Genomic DNA, 12,323 nt, shown 5'->3' with positions numbered 1-12,323 from the left:
AGTGGGAGCAGCTTTCCCCATACACAGAGGTGTATGGGGAAAGCTGCTCCTCTCAGCACCAACTCCTGCAAGTTCCATGGAAGGGAGGAACACAAAAATATTCCTATGTGCATGCCCGCTGATAGTTCCTAGCCCAACTCCCTCTGTACAAAAGTAAAACTCAAAGCAATTTGAAAAAAGACTATATATTCTTTCATTTCCACTTGGAAGACAATAATTCATTCCTATACATAATGATTTTGGAAGGGGCATAATGAAAGGGAATATGGAAAATGTCAATACCATTCAATGAAATACATTTAGTGAAGCTAAGCATTTGGCCTTTGTCAATCCTGCTGGGATAGTCAGGGCTGTTAAATGGTTCAGTGCTTGTCTGCACTTTTGAAACCTTTTATTTTATTTTTCTCCTACAGGAGATGGAGTAATGCTGGAAAGACTGTGCATTTACCTCTGCAGAGAGGTAAAAAAGGAGGTAAAAAAGAGGTAAAAGGAGACATACTCCTAAAAGTGCATTTTACCTGGGCAAGCTAGAGCTGCTACAACTGTACACTATTCTTTCAAATTTAACCTAGCACTCACACTTTCTTTTCCCTGAGACTCAGCATCCCCATTCCATATCAAATGCATGTGGGATGCTACCATGCTGGTCTCTGAATGCTGAAACTGCTGCAAAGAAACTATAAACTATCTCTGTTGTAGCAGGTCCTAATTGCACAAGGATGAACAAAACCAAGTTTGCCACGATTACCCTCTGCAAATCAGGACTGCAGAGACAGCTCTGCAAATATCCTTGCCTGCCATGTTTTCTGCAGCCCCCTCATTGTTTTCTTATCCTCCATTCTGTTTTCTGTAGCGTTCGTCTTTGGTCCTAAGCACTTTGGTGCAAACACATTCTTTATTTTTTCTTGGGATAGCACTTACCACAGTGGCAGATAGGACTTTACCCAGGCTTCAGAGATTAGATGATGGTCACAATGCTAATTAATAATAGCTCCAAGCAGCGGTAGGCCTTCTCAAAGTTTTAATCTCTTTATGCTGGGTAGTTCAGTTTGCTTTTGTATACAACCGTATCCAGAATTACCCTGACTGACAAACTGCCAGTCAGCAAGAACAGCTCTGATTTCACTACCTCCCAAATAGATGTACACTGGAAATTATCTGAAGAGCAAAAGGGTCAAGTCACTTCTATAACGAACATTAACATAGGCACGAATTTTGTCCGAGGTTCCAGTTCTTAAGCAGTCGTCCTACAGCCTATCTGCTGTGCCTTACAGACACTGTCCACTTTAACTAATTAATACAAACTTTGGATTTCAAACTAGAAAAATGGAGATGTCAGCAAGAAAATGAACCAATTCAGGAGCTTCAGCCCTTCCTGTGCCTAAATCCAACTGCTAGTCTCAATGGTAATAAATTAGTGTTTAAAACACTTTAGCTTTTCATCATCCATTAGAGTAAACATCCGCTGCTCATTTATTTTCCTTCTGCAAGATCATTGTCTTCACAAGTCTGAATGAATTGATTTCTTCAAATTGGGCTGGGTATCACGAGAGAGCTAAATATTCCCAACAGACCAGAGCATGAACTGAGTGGTGTATGTGCGTGAAATAAATCTGCATCCAAAGAAGGAGGAAGTGACAGATCAATACAGAGCTACCATTACAAATCCTGGAGTGCCAGGAAAACCACACAGCACACACACGAGTAATCTGGGGCCTCCTAGATAAGAAGAAAAGTATCGCTTTCCCCATTTTATAGGTAAAATGGAATTTTAGGGTGGAAGTCCAATTATTTGAGAGAGATCAAACAACAGACAAACCTCAAAATCCCAAAGAAAATCCGTGAATTCTGGATGTTACTCTCACACTCTTTGTTCCCAGCTATGTTGACATCTGAATTTGTAAGAAAATAAAATATACAATAAAATAACCATGGATCATAAGTCATTGCAATTTATGCTGGCAGGAGTTACCTTAGTTTTGCATTTCCAAGATCAATCAGAAAGCAAAAAGACAAGGAAAGTTTGTTTCCTGTCCAATAAAATTCCATTGCTGTCTCTGACTGGTTTTGCATACACATACACACACGTGCATGCACATATGCATTCAATGTTGCTCCATGATATTGGGTTTTCTGTCTTGGTGTCAAAGCTGGCATCAATTAGAAAACCAAGAGCTTCTCCTCTGTTGGTTTATGGACCATGAATGAGATTGCACTCATCTTGATGATCCTTCTATTGGGCCACAGTTCATGACCATGGTATAGCCTGCCCCTAACAAAAAAAAGACACACCCATATGAGGAAATCTGTCAGAAGGTATCAATGCATCACTCTGAACATACCCAGGAAACCCCTGTTTGTCTCTCTTCTTTTAATTTAATCTAGTTTTTCTCTTTTCTGATTTCTTTCCCTTTTTACCTGCTTACCAAATGGAATCGCGCTGATAGGAAGGCAGAGATACCAGCTGCTCTGTAACTCTCTCCATTTATCTCTCTCAGGTACTTATGTGCCTGCTTAACAATATGCACCTGCTTGAATCCATCCTTATTCAGTGAAACATTCAGAACTCATTGTGAGCCCCACTGATGCCAAGCAGAGTTAAACACAGTTAATGTCATGCTTAAAATTCGGCCCAGATGAGTAGTGCTTTGTCAAATCTTTTTATGGCACTGAATACCTTAGCAATGCAGGTGTAAATGACCTTCAAAAAGCAGCTTATTACAGTTGTTCATAGGAGTTAAGGACCAATACTTCAGGGGACAGTTAAGGAAATGTACCTGACTTTAGATCTTTGCCACCCACAAGCAGAAGTTCAAGGAAGCTTGGATAAGAAGGCTCAATTGACTGAAAAATCACAAAAGCTCTGAGAAATAAATGCACAAAGATGCTATTTTTAAAGTTCGTGGGATAAAAATTGCTCTTAGCTGCCATAAAACTCAGAAGGCTTCTGTGTGTTTCATTTTATCTGCCTAAAAGATTATTTTAAATGTTGCAAAATATGAAGGTAACCTGGGGTGTTGTTTCATAGCTGCTTACCTACAATTTTCAGTACCTGAAAATCATGATCAAATAACGAGACCACCCCAGTGAGAACCTTTCAATATTTCAGATGCTATCCTGACTCATCATGACCAAAGCAATCATTTATCTCTGTTACATTCAGTACATGTATTCTCCAACAATGACAGAAATAACCTGGAAAATACATGGTGTGGACTCGTAAAAGACTATGCCAGAGTAGGTGGAGTGAGGACTCCAAAATTGTACCTGTCGTCTACGTATCCTCAAGAATATAAAATCAATAAAACTGTATCTAGCCTAAAGAAAATTTGTCTGTGATGTTTGCAAGAGCCATCTGTTCTCCAGATCTTTGACCACTGCACAACTGGAGTGGCAGTGCCTAATGGGAGGTGGCTAACAGGCAGGTGCAGAGAGCAAGCTGAACAGCTGGGCCTCTAACTGCTAAAAACTGGTGCTGGTTGAGCTGCCTGGCTGAACTGCCACTAGCTCAGCCATTAGAGGGCTCAGGACATTTATCTGCAGATGGGTTTAGGGCTCTTCATCAATTTTCAGCTCTCTGTTCTTTCTAATCCTCTATAAACTCCATCTGGTCTTTAAATCTGCCTGGAGCTTTGTGCACGATAAAACTAACGCACCCAGGCTGGAAGGTGTGTGAAAGCCATAGAAAAGGAGTAGATTTTGTAAGGGCAAACATTTACATTTTTATTTTCTGTTCTCTCTGATGCAGCCACAAGTATCCGTATCACTGAAAGCCCTAGCAAGTCCTTTCCAAATGCTGGGAGCCTTTCAGGTCGGGTGTGCTGTGGAGGCACCAAGGTCCCAGCACCCACCAGTGCCTCAGTGCTGCACTTCTTTAGGTGCTCGAAGAAGTCTTTTGCCTTGAGAAAAGTCTTACAGAACATGGTTCTTCCTCCTAGCAATACATTCAGCATGGGCTTGCCTGAGATGACCGCTTTGCGCCACTTCCCCTGTTTAATCTGCTGAGATATTTGTGTCTGGCTCTCCCTACACATGAAATCTCCCTACACATGAAACCACTGAAGCCACTTTGCTATGAGGCACCAGTGAAGCTCCCAGCCAGTAAAGAGAGTGGTGAGGCAGAAGGCATGGCCCCTGTAGGAGGTAAATCATGACAACACAGCTTGCAAATAACAGCAGACATCACCACGCTCATCCAAAGCCAGCCAAAGAGCTCTCCTGTTTGAGTTCCCCCCATCACCTCTTTGCATGCACACAGCACAAATGCTCACACACGCAGAGCCAATGGATGACTGCGTGGAAATAAAAACACATAGGGTAAAACTAAATCTAACTCTGCTCCTCCTGCCAGCTGGAAAAAGGAAGGTTGGGATGTTTATCCTTTCCCAATTTTTTTACCTGCACAGTGAACCATGAGAGCCTGTGACACTGGATACCTAATAAGAATCTGTATAGAAAGGATGCAGCAGCATAAGGAGGACAAAAATAACTGAAACAAGCTCAGCCCCTTTGCCTGGAAGGCAAATTCATTGCTATTTCACTCTAATGGCTGCTGAAGCTGTGGACTCCTCCCATGGTCTCAGCAGTGATTTTATTTCGTTAATTAATCAATTACACATGTAACTGTGGTCCATTAGCAAGGCAGATCACTGTCTTCAGTCTCTGATTACTGGTTTTGGAAGGACCCAAAAATATTTCGGTTAAGATGAATAGATTTCCTCTATGAGGTTTTAATGAGACCATTTAGGGTTAAAAATAATAATAATAATAAAAAAAAATCCACAAAACAAACAAACAAAAGAGAACTAAAATGGGCATAATAACCCAACTGCACCTGCATCATGCACTTGGGAAAAACAACAGGCCCCAGTTTTAGACCTTGTCTGTGCTTAATTGTACTTGGAAGAGCACATAATGGAGGGCTAATGGTACCTATGTGTTTAGTTCACTTAGCAGCACAAAGGGGATGATTTCCTACATGCAGTATAGCACTTTGCTTGGCTGCTTTATAAGATAATGATCAGGAGACATACATTAGTAATAGACTGCCAGGACCAGCGGGTCCTGGGTTATAAACCCCAGCTGGTCATGATCATAGTTATTAATAATAACAGTAATTTGCATTTGTAAATCACACATGACCACAAAAGCTACCAGGGTCTGTTTATATAATACACATATTACAGTAAGTCTAATTTCATCTGTATATAAATATATGGGCATTTTCCAGCACGGGGGCATGTTTTCAAAGAAGCAAAACCTGGGTTCTCGTTGCCGCTCAGTGTACTGAGCTGCACACAAATACCCAGCCAGGATTTCAGCACTCACTTTTCTGACATCTTACTACACAGTGTGTGTATGCTTTTCATTAATCTGCTATTGACAAGAAGAGCTCAGCACAGTGACTTTAAATATCATTTGGAAGTCTGAAAGCCTCTAGTCTCAAGCAAGTGCTTGCCCCTGTGTCACTGCCACTATTACTGGCTAATTTGCATTTACACACTTTGTTTTGCATTGTATTTACCACCTTCTGTCTGTTTTCCTTCCTGGCACTGAGGATGCAAACAACAATCAACATGTGACATCAGCTACTGCTTACAATTGTCCCTATCCCTGTTGCCTTTCGTCAGCCTTTCTTAATGTTTTACTGATTATTTTTCAAACTGAGATGCTGAGAGCCAGGAAATTCCTGAAAAATTAGTTCTGAACACAAGTGCTAAAAATACACATTTCATATGATGCTGAAAAGAAGACAAAGTGTTCCCCTGACTACATTTGCCAAAGCATCTCCAAAATCCAAATAAATTAAACTTCTTATTCAATCAGCACTGCCAAGTAGACGGGTACAAGCATCTTGTTCTCCAGCAGTGAGCATTGGATAAAAAGTATATTAGCCAGATTGTATGACTTATTCTGGTCTTTGTTCTACCAGTAGCAGGAGGACCAGGGCCTTCAAATTCTTGCTGGAGCAGAGTGTCCTACATCCCTGCTAGAAAACTTCCAGAGCTCCTGGTGCTGGCCCAAGCTATGAAGTCAACTGGGCTTTCACCCTTCTGTCTTCTAAGAATATTCAGGCACCACAGAGGAGTGAAATGTCAGGAATAAAAGGATAAAATGGCCCAAAAGCTAGGATGAAGGCAGCTCACTAAGAAGCAATTTGCATTGTAAAGAAGCCTCATAAATATGCAGCCTATTAATATCTGCCTCCGTTTGTGACAAATGTCACCAGGCTGATTTGAGTTGCTTCGGAGGCAGAACAGATAGCAATTATGTATCACCCCTCAAGACTCTCTCAACAAATGATTCACATTTGAGGGGACCTGTTTTCTTTTGTTGTGTTTTCCTGAATGGTAATTTCAACACTAAAGTCCACGTTTTCAAAAGGCTTCAGACTTAGGATCACCTCTCCGGGCCATTTCCATCTCCCTGCTGCATCCTCCCTATTGCACTTTGTGTTGCACAAACTTGAAAGCAAAATGTACCAAGGATCAGAAAGTAATGGGGACGATTAAGTCTTTGGGCATTTCACATAGCTTCAGGGCTATGGTGGCTGAGGACAAGTTTTCTGAAGGTGTGGCAGTACAAAGTCTTGCAGACCTGACCCTTGAAGGTTTCTACTGCAAGCTGTGGTGAGATCAAGAAAATATATCCAGCTCCCCTATATAAAAATGTGAGTAAATTGAAACATGTGGTGCCAGAATGTCACCTTTTTAATCCTGACCACCTACATTTTACAGCCACAGTCTTGTCCTTCTGCTTCTAGCTCATTGCATCCACGTCTTCAAAGAACCAAGTATTTCTTGCATATCTATCAGTAATCACTTCTAAATAGTGCCTTTTCTCCCCTGACTTTCTAATGTCTTTCTGTATTTCTATATCTCAGGGCAGACAAGCAAAAGACAGAATTTTCCTGGGATGTGAATAGTCTGATTTAGGGACATCTTTTTTTCCCTTCAATTGCACACTTACCATTAACAGGCACTAAACTTTGGGTCTTGAAGTAGGGCACTCAGAGAGATGAGTGAAGATTCAGGAACCATTTGAATGTGCTCATCTAACTTCTTTGTATTTAGTTTGTGGAATAAAACATCAGTGTAATTGAGCATCTTGAATGCAATGTGTAGCTTGTGTAGTTTCTGAAAATCATCAGAGACATGTGCCATTGCCTGACCCTTGTTGTAGCTTGACACTTTTAAGAAATTTGTCATAGAAGAAATTCTCTTACTGAACCTAAGGCATTTAAATGAGGAAGCAAAGAGAGGCAAATAAATCACTCCGATTCACCTTGTGGACTCTCAGCAAGAAACCCATGAAACAGATCCCTGGGTGAGGGAACAGAGTACCAGAATCTGTTGTCTCCCCAGAAGCCGATGACTGCTGATGGGAGCTGTCAGTCCCCAGACACCACGAATCGCTACCCCAGCAGGCACCGACTGCAGGCTTGGGCTGGGTGCCTTGTTTTACATCCCATTATAGAGGTACCAGTTCTCCACTGCTATTCAGTCCTTTCCATCTCTCAGGCAGTTTAAGAGGCAGTAACGGCAAAGTTACCAACACCTTCACATTTTCTCCAGTACAAATATCCATTACACATTCTGACAAGGGGAAAATGAAATTGCAAAGTGTTAGGCTGCAGGTATTTAGTTTAACGATTGGGGCTGTCTTTAAAACACTATAATGACACCATCCCAGCCAGATAACGGAGAGATAGGGTATTATGGACATTCCTACACTTTGAATTTAAATTAAAATTTGCCGTGATTTAAGATGTTATCTCCTTTGAAGGTCTGTGCTTTCCTTGGAGAAAATAATTATTCTCAGGTAATAATGTGAGTCTCTAGGCCAGTGATTAGTATTTTTGTAACAGTGTAAATTTGCTTTCTATTGTCAGAGACACAGGTGCATTATTTACTGCGTGAGAATCGATCTGGAATGAATCTTTGACTCGAAAGGACATCTATTCTTTAAAGCTCATCATCACCTTGCCCTGCTTTTGTTTATGCCTCAGACTGGAAGGTATATTTTTCTTTGTGATTTGCAGAAGTCATTGCCAAATGCTTGGAAGTCCATCAGCCATGTTACCTTGAAGATCTCTTTTATGAATGATAACAACGATGACAATAAATAAAGCACAATTATGTCCAAAGAGAAACAAGGTAGTCACTTGTGAGGTGTGATTGCAAAGATAGTTAGTAAGAAAGATGTAAGGCCAATACAGCCAGCATCATCCCCATGTCTCATTCTGAAATGCAATTAATCAGGCCCCCATTCAAGGACTTCACTCTAAGGTTTAATGTCAGGCAATAGGTTCCTGTTACAGATGGAAAGGGGAACACAACTAATAGCCCAGGGTTAAGGCCACAGAGCTGCTGAGACCAAACAAATAAGTAAATACATAAATAAATTGTATTGCTTTATTCCTGAATTAGCTCAAGGGCAGACACCCAACTAGATTAGGATCCCCATACAGCAAACACAAAGATGGAGATTTTCCTCCCTGTTTTCCTTAATGCTTTGTGCCATTATACTCAAAAGTATACCTTAAAGTGGTCTGGGGAGGTATCTACCAAACAACAGCAGAGATCTGTTAGGAGTCATCTTCCAGTAAAAAGTAGCCATAACGCACTGCACCATGCCTTGTATATGACTCTCCCTCAGCAGAGTGGGCTCGTAAATACCCACTGTCAGGTTCTTTGCTGGCAGAGCACTCTCCTGTATTTGGAGAATCCCAGAGATCGGGTGCACAGGAACCTACAGCTTCCTACTTCTGAAAGAAACAGAAGAAAATCCTGCTGAGACACGCATGCTGATTAGCTCAGCCCTTATTCCTTCCCTGGCACTATCTCACATACTGGGAATTCCTGGGACGACAGTGACTGAACATATTGGATTTACATAATCTTGCTTAAAAATCAACGTGGAATTTGCATCGTGCTGCAGGGGTGGATCTTTGGGGAAGACATACCTGAAGATAAACAAATAAAACAGAGAAAGAAAGTGACAGGAGCTGATTTTCACAGATTTTTGCTGTGCATTGAATCATCTCAGAGATCTAGTTTGGACAGTCTTTCTTTTGAAGTGAGAAAAAACTGCCAGTCTTCCAGTGAGCCACAGCATTGTCCTTATTCTCATTCAGAGAACCTGACACCCACGCTCCATTGGTTGGAGCTTGCATACGTGATAGAAATTCAAGGTGAGGCTTTTTGCTTTGCATTTTCATCAGTGTTGTACTAGAAGAAACCAGAACCTGATGGAAAGGTCCATTATAATGCCTCACATCAAGCAGATAGTGGTCAGTAAAAGGTTTGGATTTGAACTTTATTTTATTTTAATGTTTATTCTGTATGTTTTCTAACATTTTCATGCATCATTTTCCTATTTGGATTTCTTCATCGTAAAATCTTGTCTCTTAAACTAATTAAAGGCATTTTTTCACCCCCAGTGGACATCGGAAGGTTGCAATAACCTTGGTCATGATGTAGGGATACACTAAGCTGCAGCCTTGAACTCTGAGGTGTGTATGGCATTCACCCAAAGTTACCTCTTTTCTCTCCTTAATAACGTTTCTTCCACCCAGGTTTTCTACTGAACTTTGACCTAAGAAGACAGGGAAACTGGTTACTTGGTGTTAAATGTGCACTGCTTTTAAAGGAAGCTCTTTTAAAATGACCTGGAGGAGGCACATGCTGAAATACCACAATATCAGGACACTGAAAGTAAATGACCCCCACAAAACCTCTAAAAACCTGCTGAAGAAGGCTTCTTGGGCACCTAATGCATCAGTGACCACACAGAGAGCAAGACATCTGCCCCCATCTGTCCCCTTCCAGGTGGGACACAGAAGGGACAAAGTGACACAGCAGCACCCTGCAGCTGAGCTGAGTCAGGGACAGAAACTCTCTTTGGTTAGGTCAAACAAAGGCTGCAAAAAAGTTGTTCTGAAACATTTAAAGGCCTAAGGGCCCAGTACGTGGCTAGTTTCTGCAAAGTTTGTTGTTCAGGGGCCTAAGAGAAGGAACAGGGCTGCTGGGAAGCTTTCAAAGCTCTTCTATCCTTATCCTGAATAGGAAGGGATGAAAGCACAGAGTTTATCATTCAAAGATGTGTTTCAGGAGGCCACGTACAATAACTTCTTCCCGGTCTGTAGCAGATTTCAAGGCTAAGAAAGGGCTCCCTCTGGAGAAATATTGCCATCTCCTTGTGAAATCCCATAGCCTGCACAGAGCCTGCTCCAGCTGCTGTCCTGCCAGAGGCATTTCTTCACGGAGAGGGGCTGCAGCCCTGGGAAGAGGTGGCAGTGCTACAGGGCTACAAAAGGGAGGAGCAAAGCCACTTGAGATCTGGCTTTGGTCTCCTTGTAATTAGGTCTGCTTGTATTTACTGGATAGTTTGGGTTTTGCTTTTGTTTATTTTATTGTTTATTTTTGATATGGAAGCAGAAGTTTTCCAGGGGAACCCAGCCTCTTGGTTCCCAGATAGAAACCCTCAGTATAAAATTCACATTAGACAGCAGCTGCAGCCAGCCATGGCGGGTGCAGACTGAACAGACCTAGATCACAAATCTGGGGTGTAAAAACCCACTTAACCATGTCACAGGCCTCAGGATGGGCTCCGTGATTTCTAGAAGCTGTAACAAAGGCAGCTACACCATTTGTTTTTGCTATTGGGTTATTTTTCAGCAGGCTCAGTCCTCTGATTGAATCATATACCACCCATATAGGAAAAGCACTGAGGTTTCGTGGCTGCAGGTTGTTCTGAGACAGTAAACAAAGTACTGACAGGTATGTATAATGCCCTTCATCTTACCTTTGTGGCTGCCGCAGGAGCCACGCTGGTGCCAACCTGCTCCTAGCTCACTGGGAAAAGCACTAGCCAGCCCAGGGTTTTTCTCATCTAACTGGAGTCTCGCCACATTTTGACAAGGTATTTGCCTCTTTGCTGGAAAACACATAGGAGCTGCAGGCCAGGAAGGCCCGAAACCCATTGCACCAGACTATTGAAGCAGAAACTCTCATTTTCTCCTCCATAATTACATTTGCTTTGCTCCAGGTTTGCACAACTAGCTTTGGCGCTAGGCAAGGCTCCGTCCTTTCAAAACTTTCTAACCATTTCTCTCTTTACCCACCTTTCCCTTACTTTCCTGGGGGACCAGACCCCTGTGCTCTGCACGCGATGGCAGCACCCGTGCCCGGTGCGGGTCCCCGGTGCTGGGCGCATCCAGCAGCAGCCAGCACGGCGGGGGCTGCCGGTGCTGCGGGCAGCTGCTGCCATCTTCTGGCCTGAGCCGGGCTCGTTTCTGATCCACAGGGACTGGGGCAGAACCAGCAAGTCCTGCCATAATTGAGTTCACTACCTAAGTGCACGTGTGTGCACATATATGTAGGTATAGGTACGTGGCTGTTTGTATAGGTGAAGCAAGTGATGGAAAAAATAAGCTCTCGCTTTTCAAATAGTACTTTTAAGGATTAATTAATATCTATGGTGCACTTAAAATGTAAAAGTTAGATATAAGCTCCAAACGTTAACATGGGCCAAGGATGCTGCAATTTCCTCAGTTCCCACAGAAAACAGTCAAAGAAAACCTGCCACAATCTCCCTGGTTAGGTTTCTGTGTGTTTTATACATCAGCTTACAAAAAAAACTGGTCTGAGAACTACAGGCTTACTTGATATCAGCCACAAAGTCATAGTTTGTAATCGGCAGGGTGCTCAGCCTGCAGCAGTTTCTGCCACAAGCTGGAAATTCAGGGCTCTAACGCCCAGCACCAAGTGCCTGGCCAAGTGACTGACTTTTGAATGAGTGTGAAGTCAAACTGCCAAATTGTATCTCCTCTTGAAAAGTCCCAAAACTAGTAAAGTTCTGAGATACAGAAGAACTGACAAAATAATGGTCTAGTTTACCACACACCAACTCAAATCGCATTCCCAATATCACAATTCACAATTCAAGCATCACTCAGACCTACTGGATTTAGTGGCTGCTGGAAATGCCATCATTTCCAGCCTTCCTCCTCCACCAGGTAACCTCCTCTGACAGCTTGGCTGAACCTGCACATCCAGGGAATCTGGGTCATTTATTGGTGGCTACGGGAATCTGTGCCTGAAACTCCACCTGGCTGGGAACATGAGATGGTCAAGGTAAAAATCATCAGTATGGAAAACCAGGAACATATTTGCAAAAGTTTTATTATCATTTAGTCTATTCCATGCTATCTCAGCCAACTGTGCCATATAATCTTGTTCTTAAATTCCCCAGGTCCTACTTTAAAACTAGTCGTTTTCTTTTCTTTTCTTTTCTTTTCTTTTCTTTTCTTTTCTTTTCTT

General features: G+C 42.2%; 1 long non-coding RNA gene across 1 annotated transcript in view; it reads left to right on the top strand.

Moving 5' to 3' along the window:
- The first annotated feature begins 5,451 nt into the window (after positions 1–5,451).
- Positions 5,452–12,323, top strand: part of LOC118171934 — an 8,647-nt gene continuing 1,775 nt past the window's right edge. The window contains exons 1-2 of the long non-coding RNA XR_004753474.1: positions 5,452–5,464; positions 11,763–11,768. This is a non-coding gene — a long non-coding RNA (uncharacterized LOC118171934). The remainder of the gene's footprint in view (positions 5,465–11,762; positions 11,769–12,323) is intronic.

This window comes from Oxyura jamaicensis, chromosome 10 (assembly GCF_011077185.1).
Source record: "Oxyura jamaicensis isolate SHBP4307 breed ruddy duck chromosome 10, BPBGC_Ojam_1.0, whole genome shotgun sequence".
NCBI lineage: Eukaryota > Metazoa > Chordata > Aves > Anseriformes > Anatidae > Oxyura > Oxyura jamaicensis.
The sequence above is the reverse complement of the archived record's forward strand: the minus strand, read 5'-3'. Positions and strand labels throughout refer to the sequence as shown.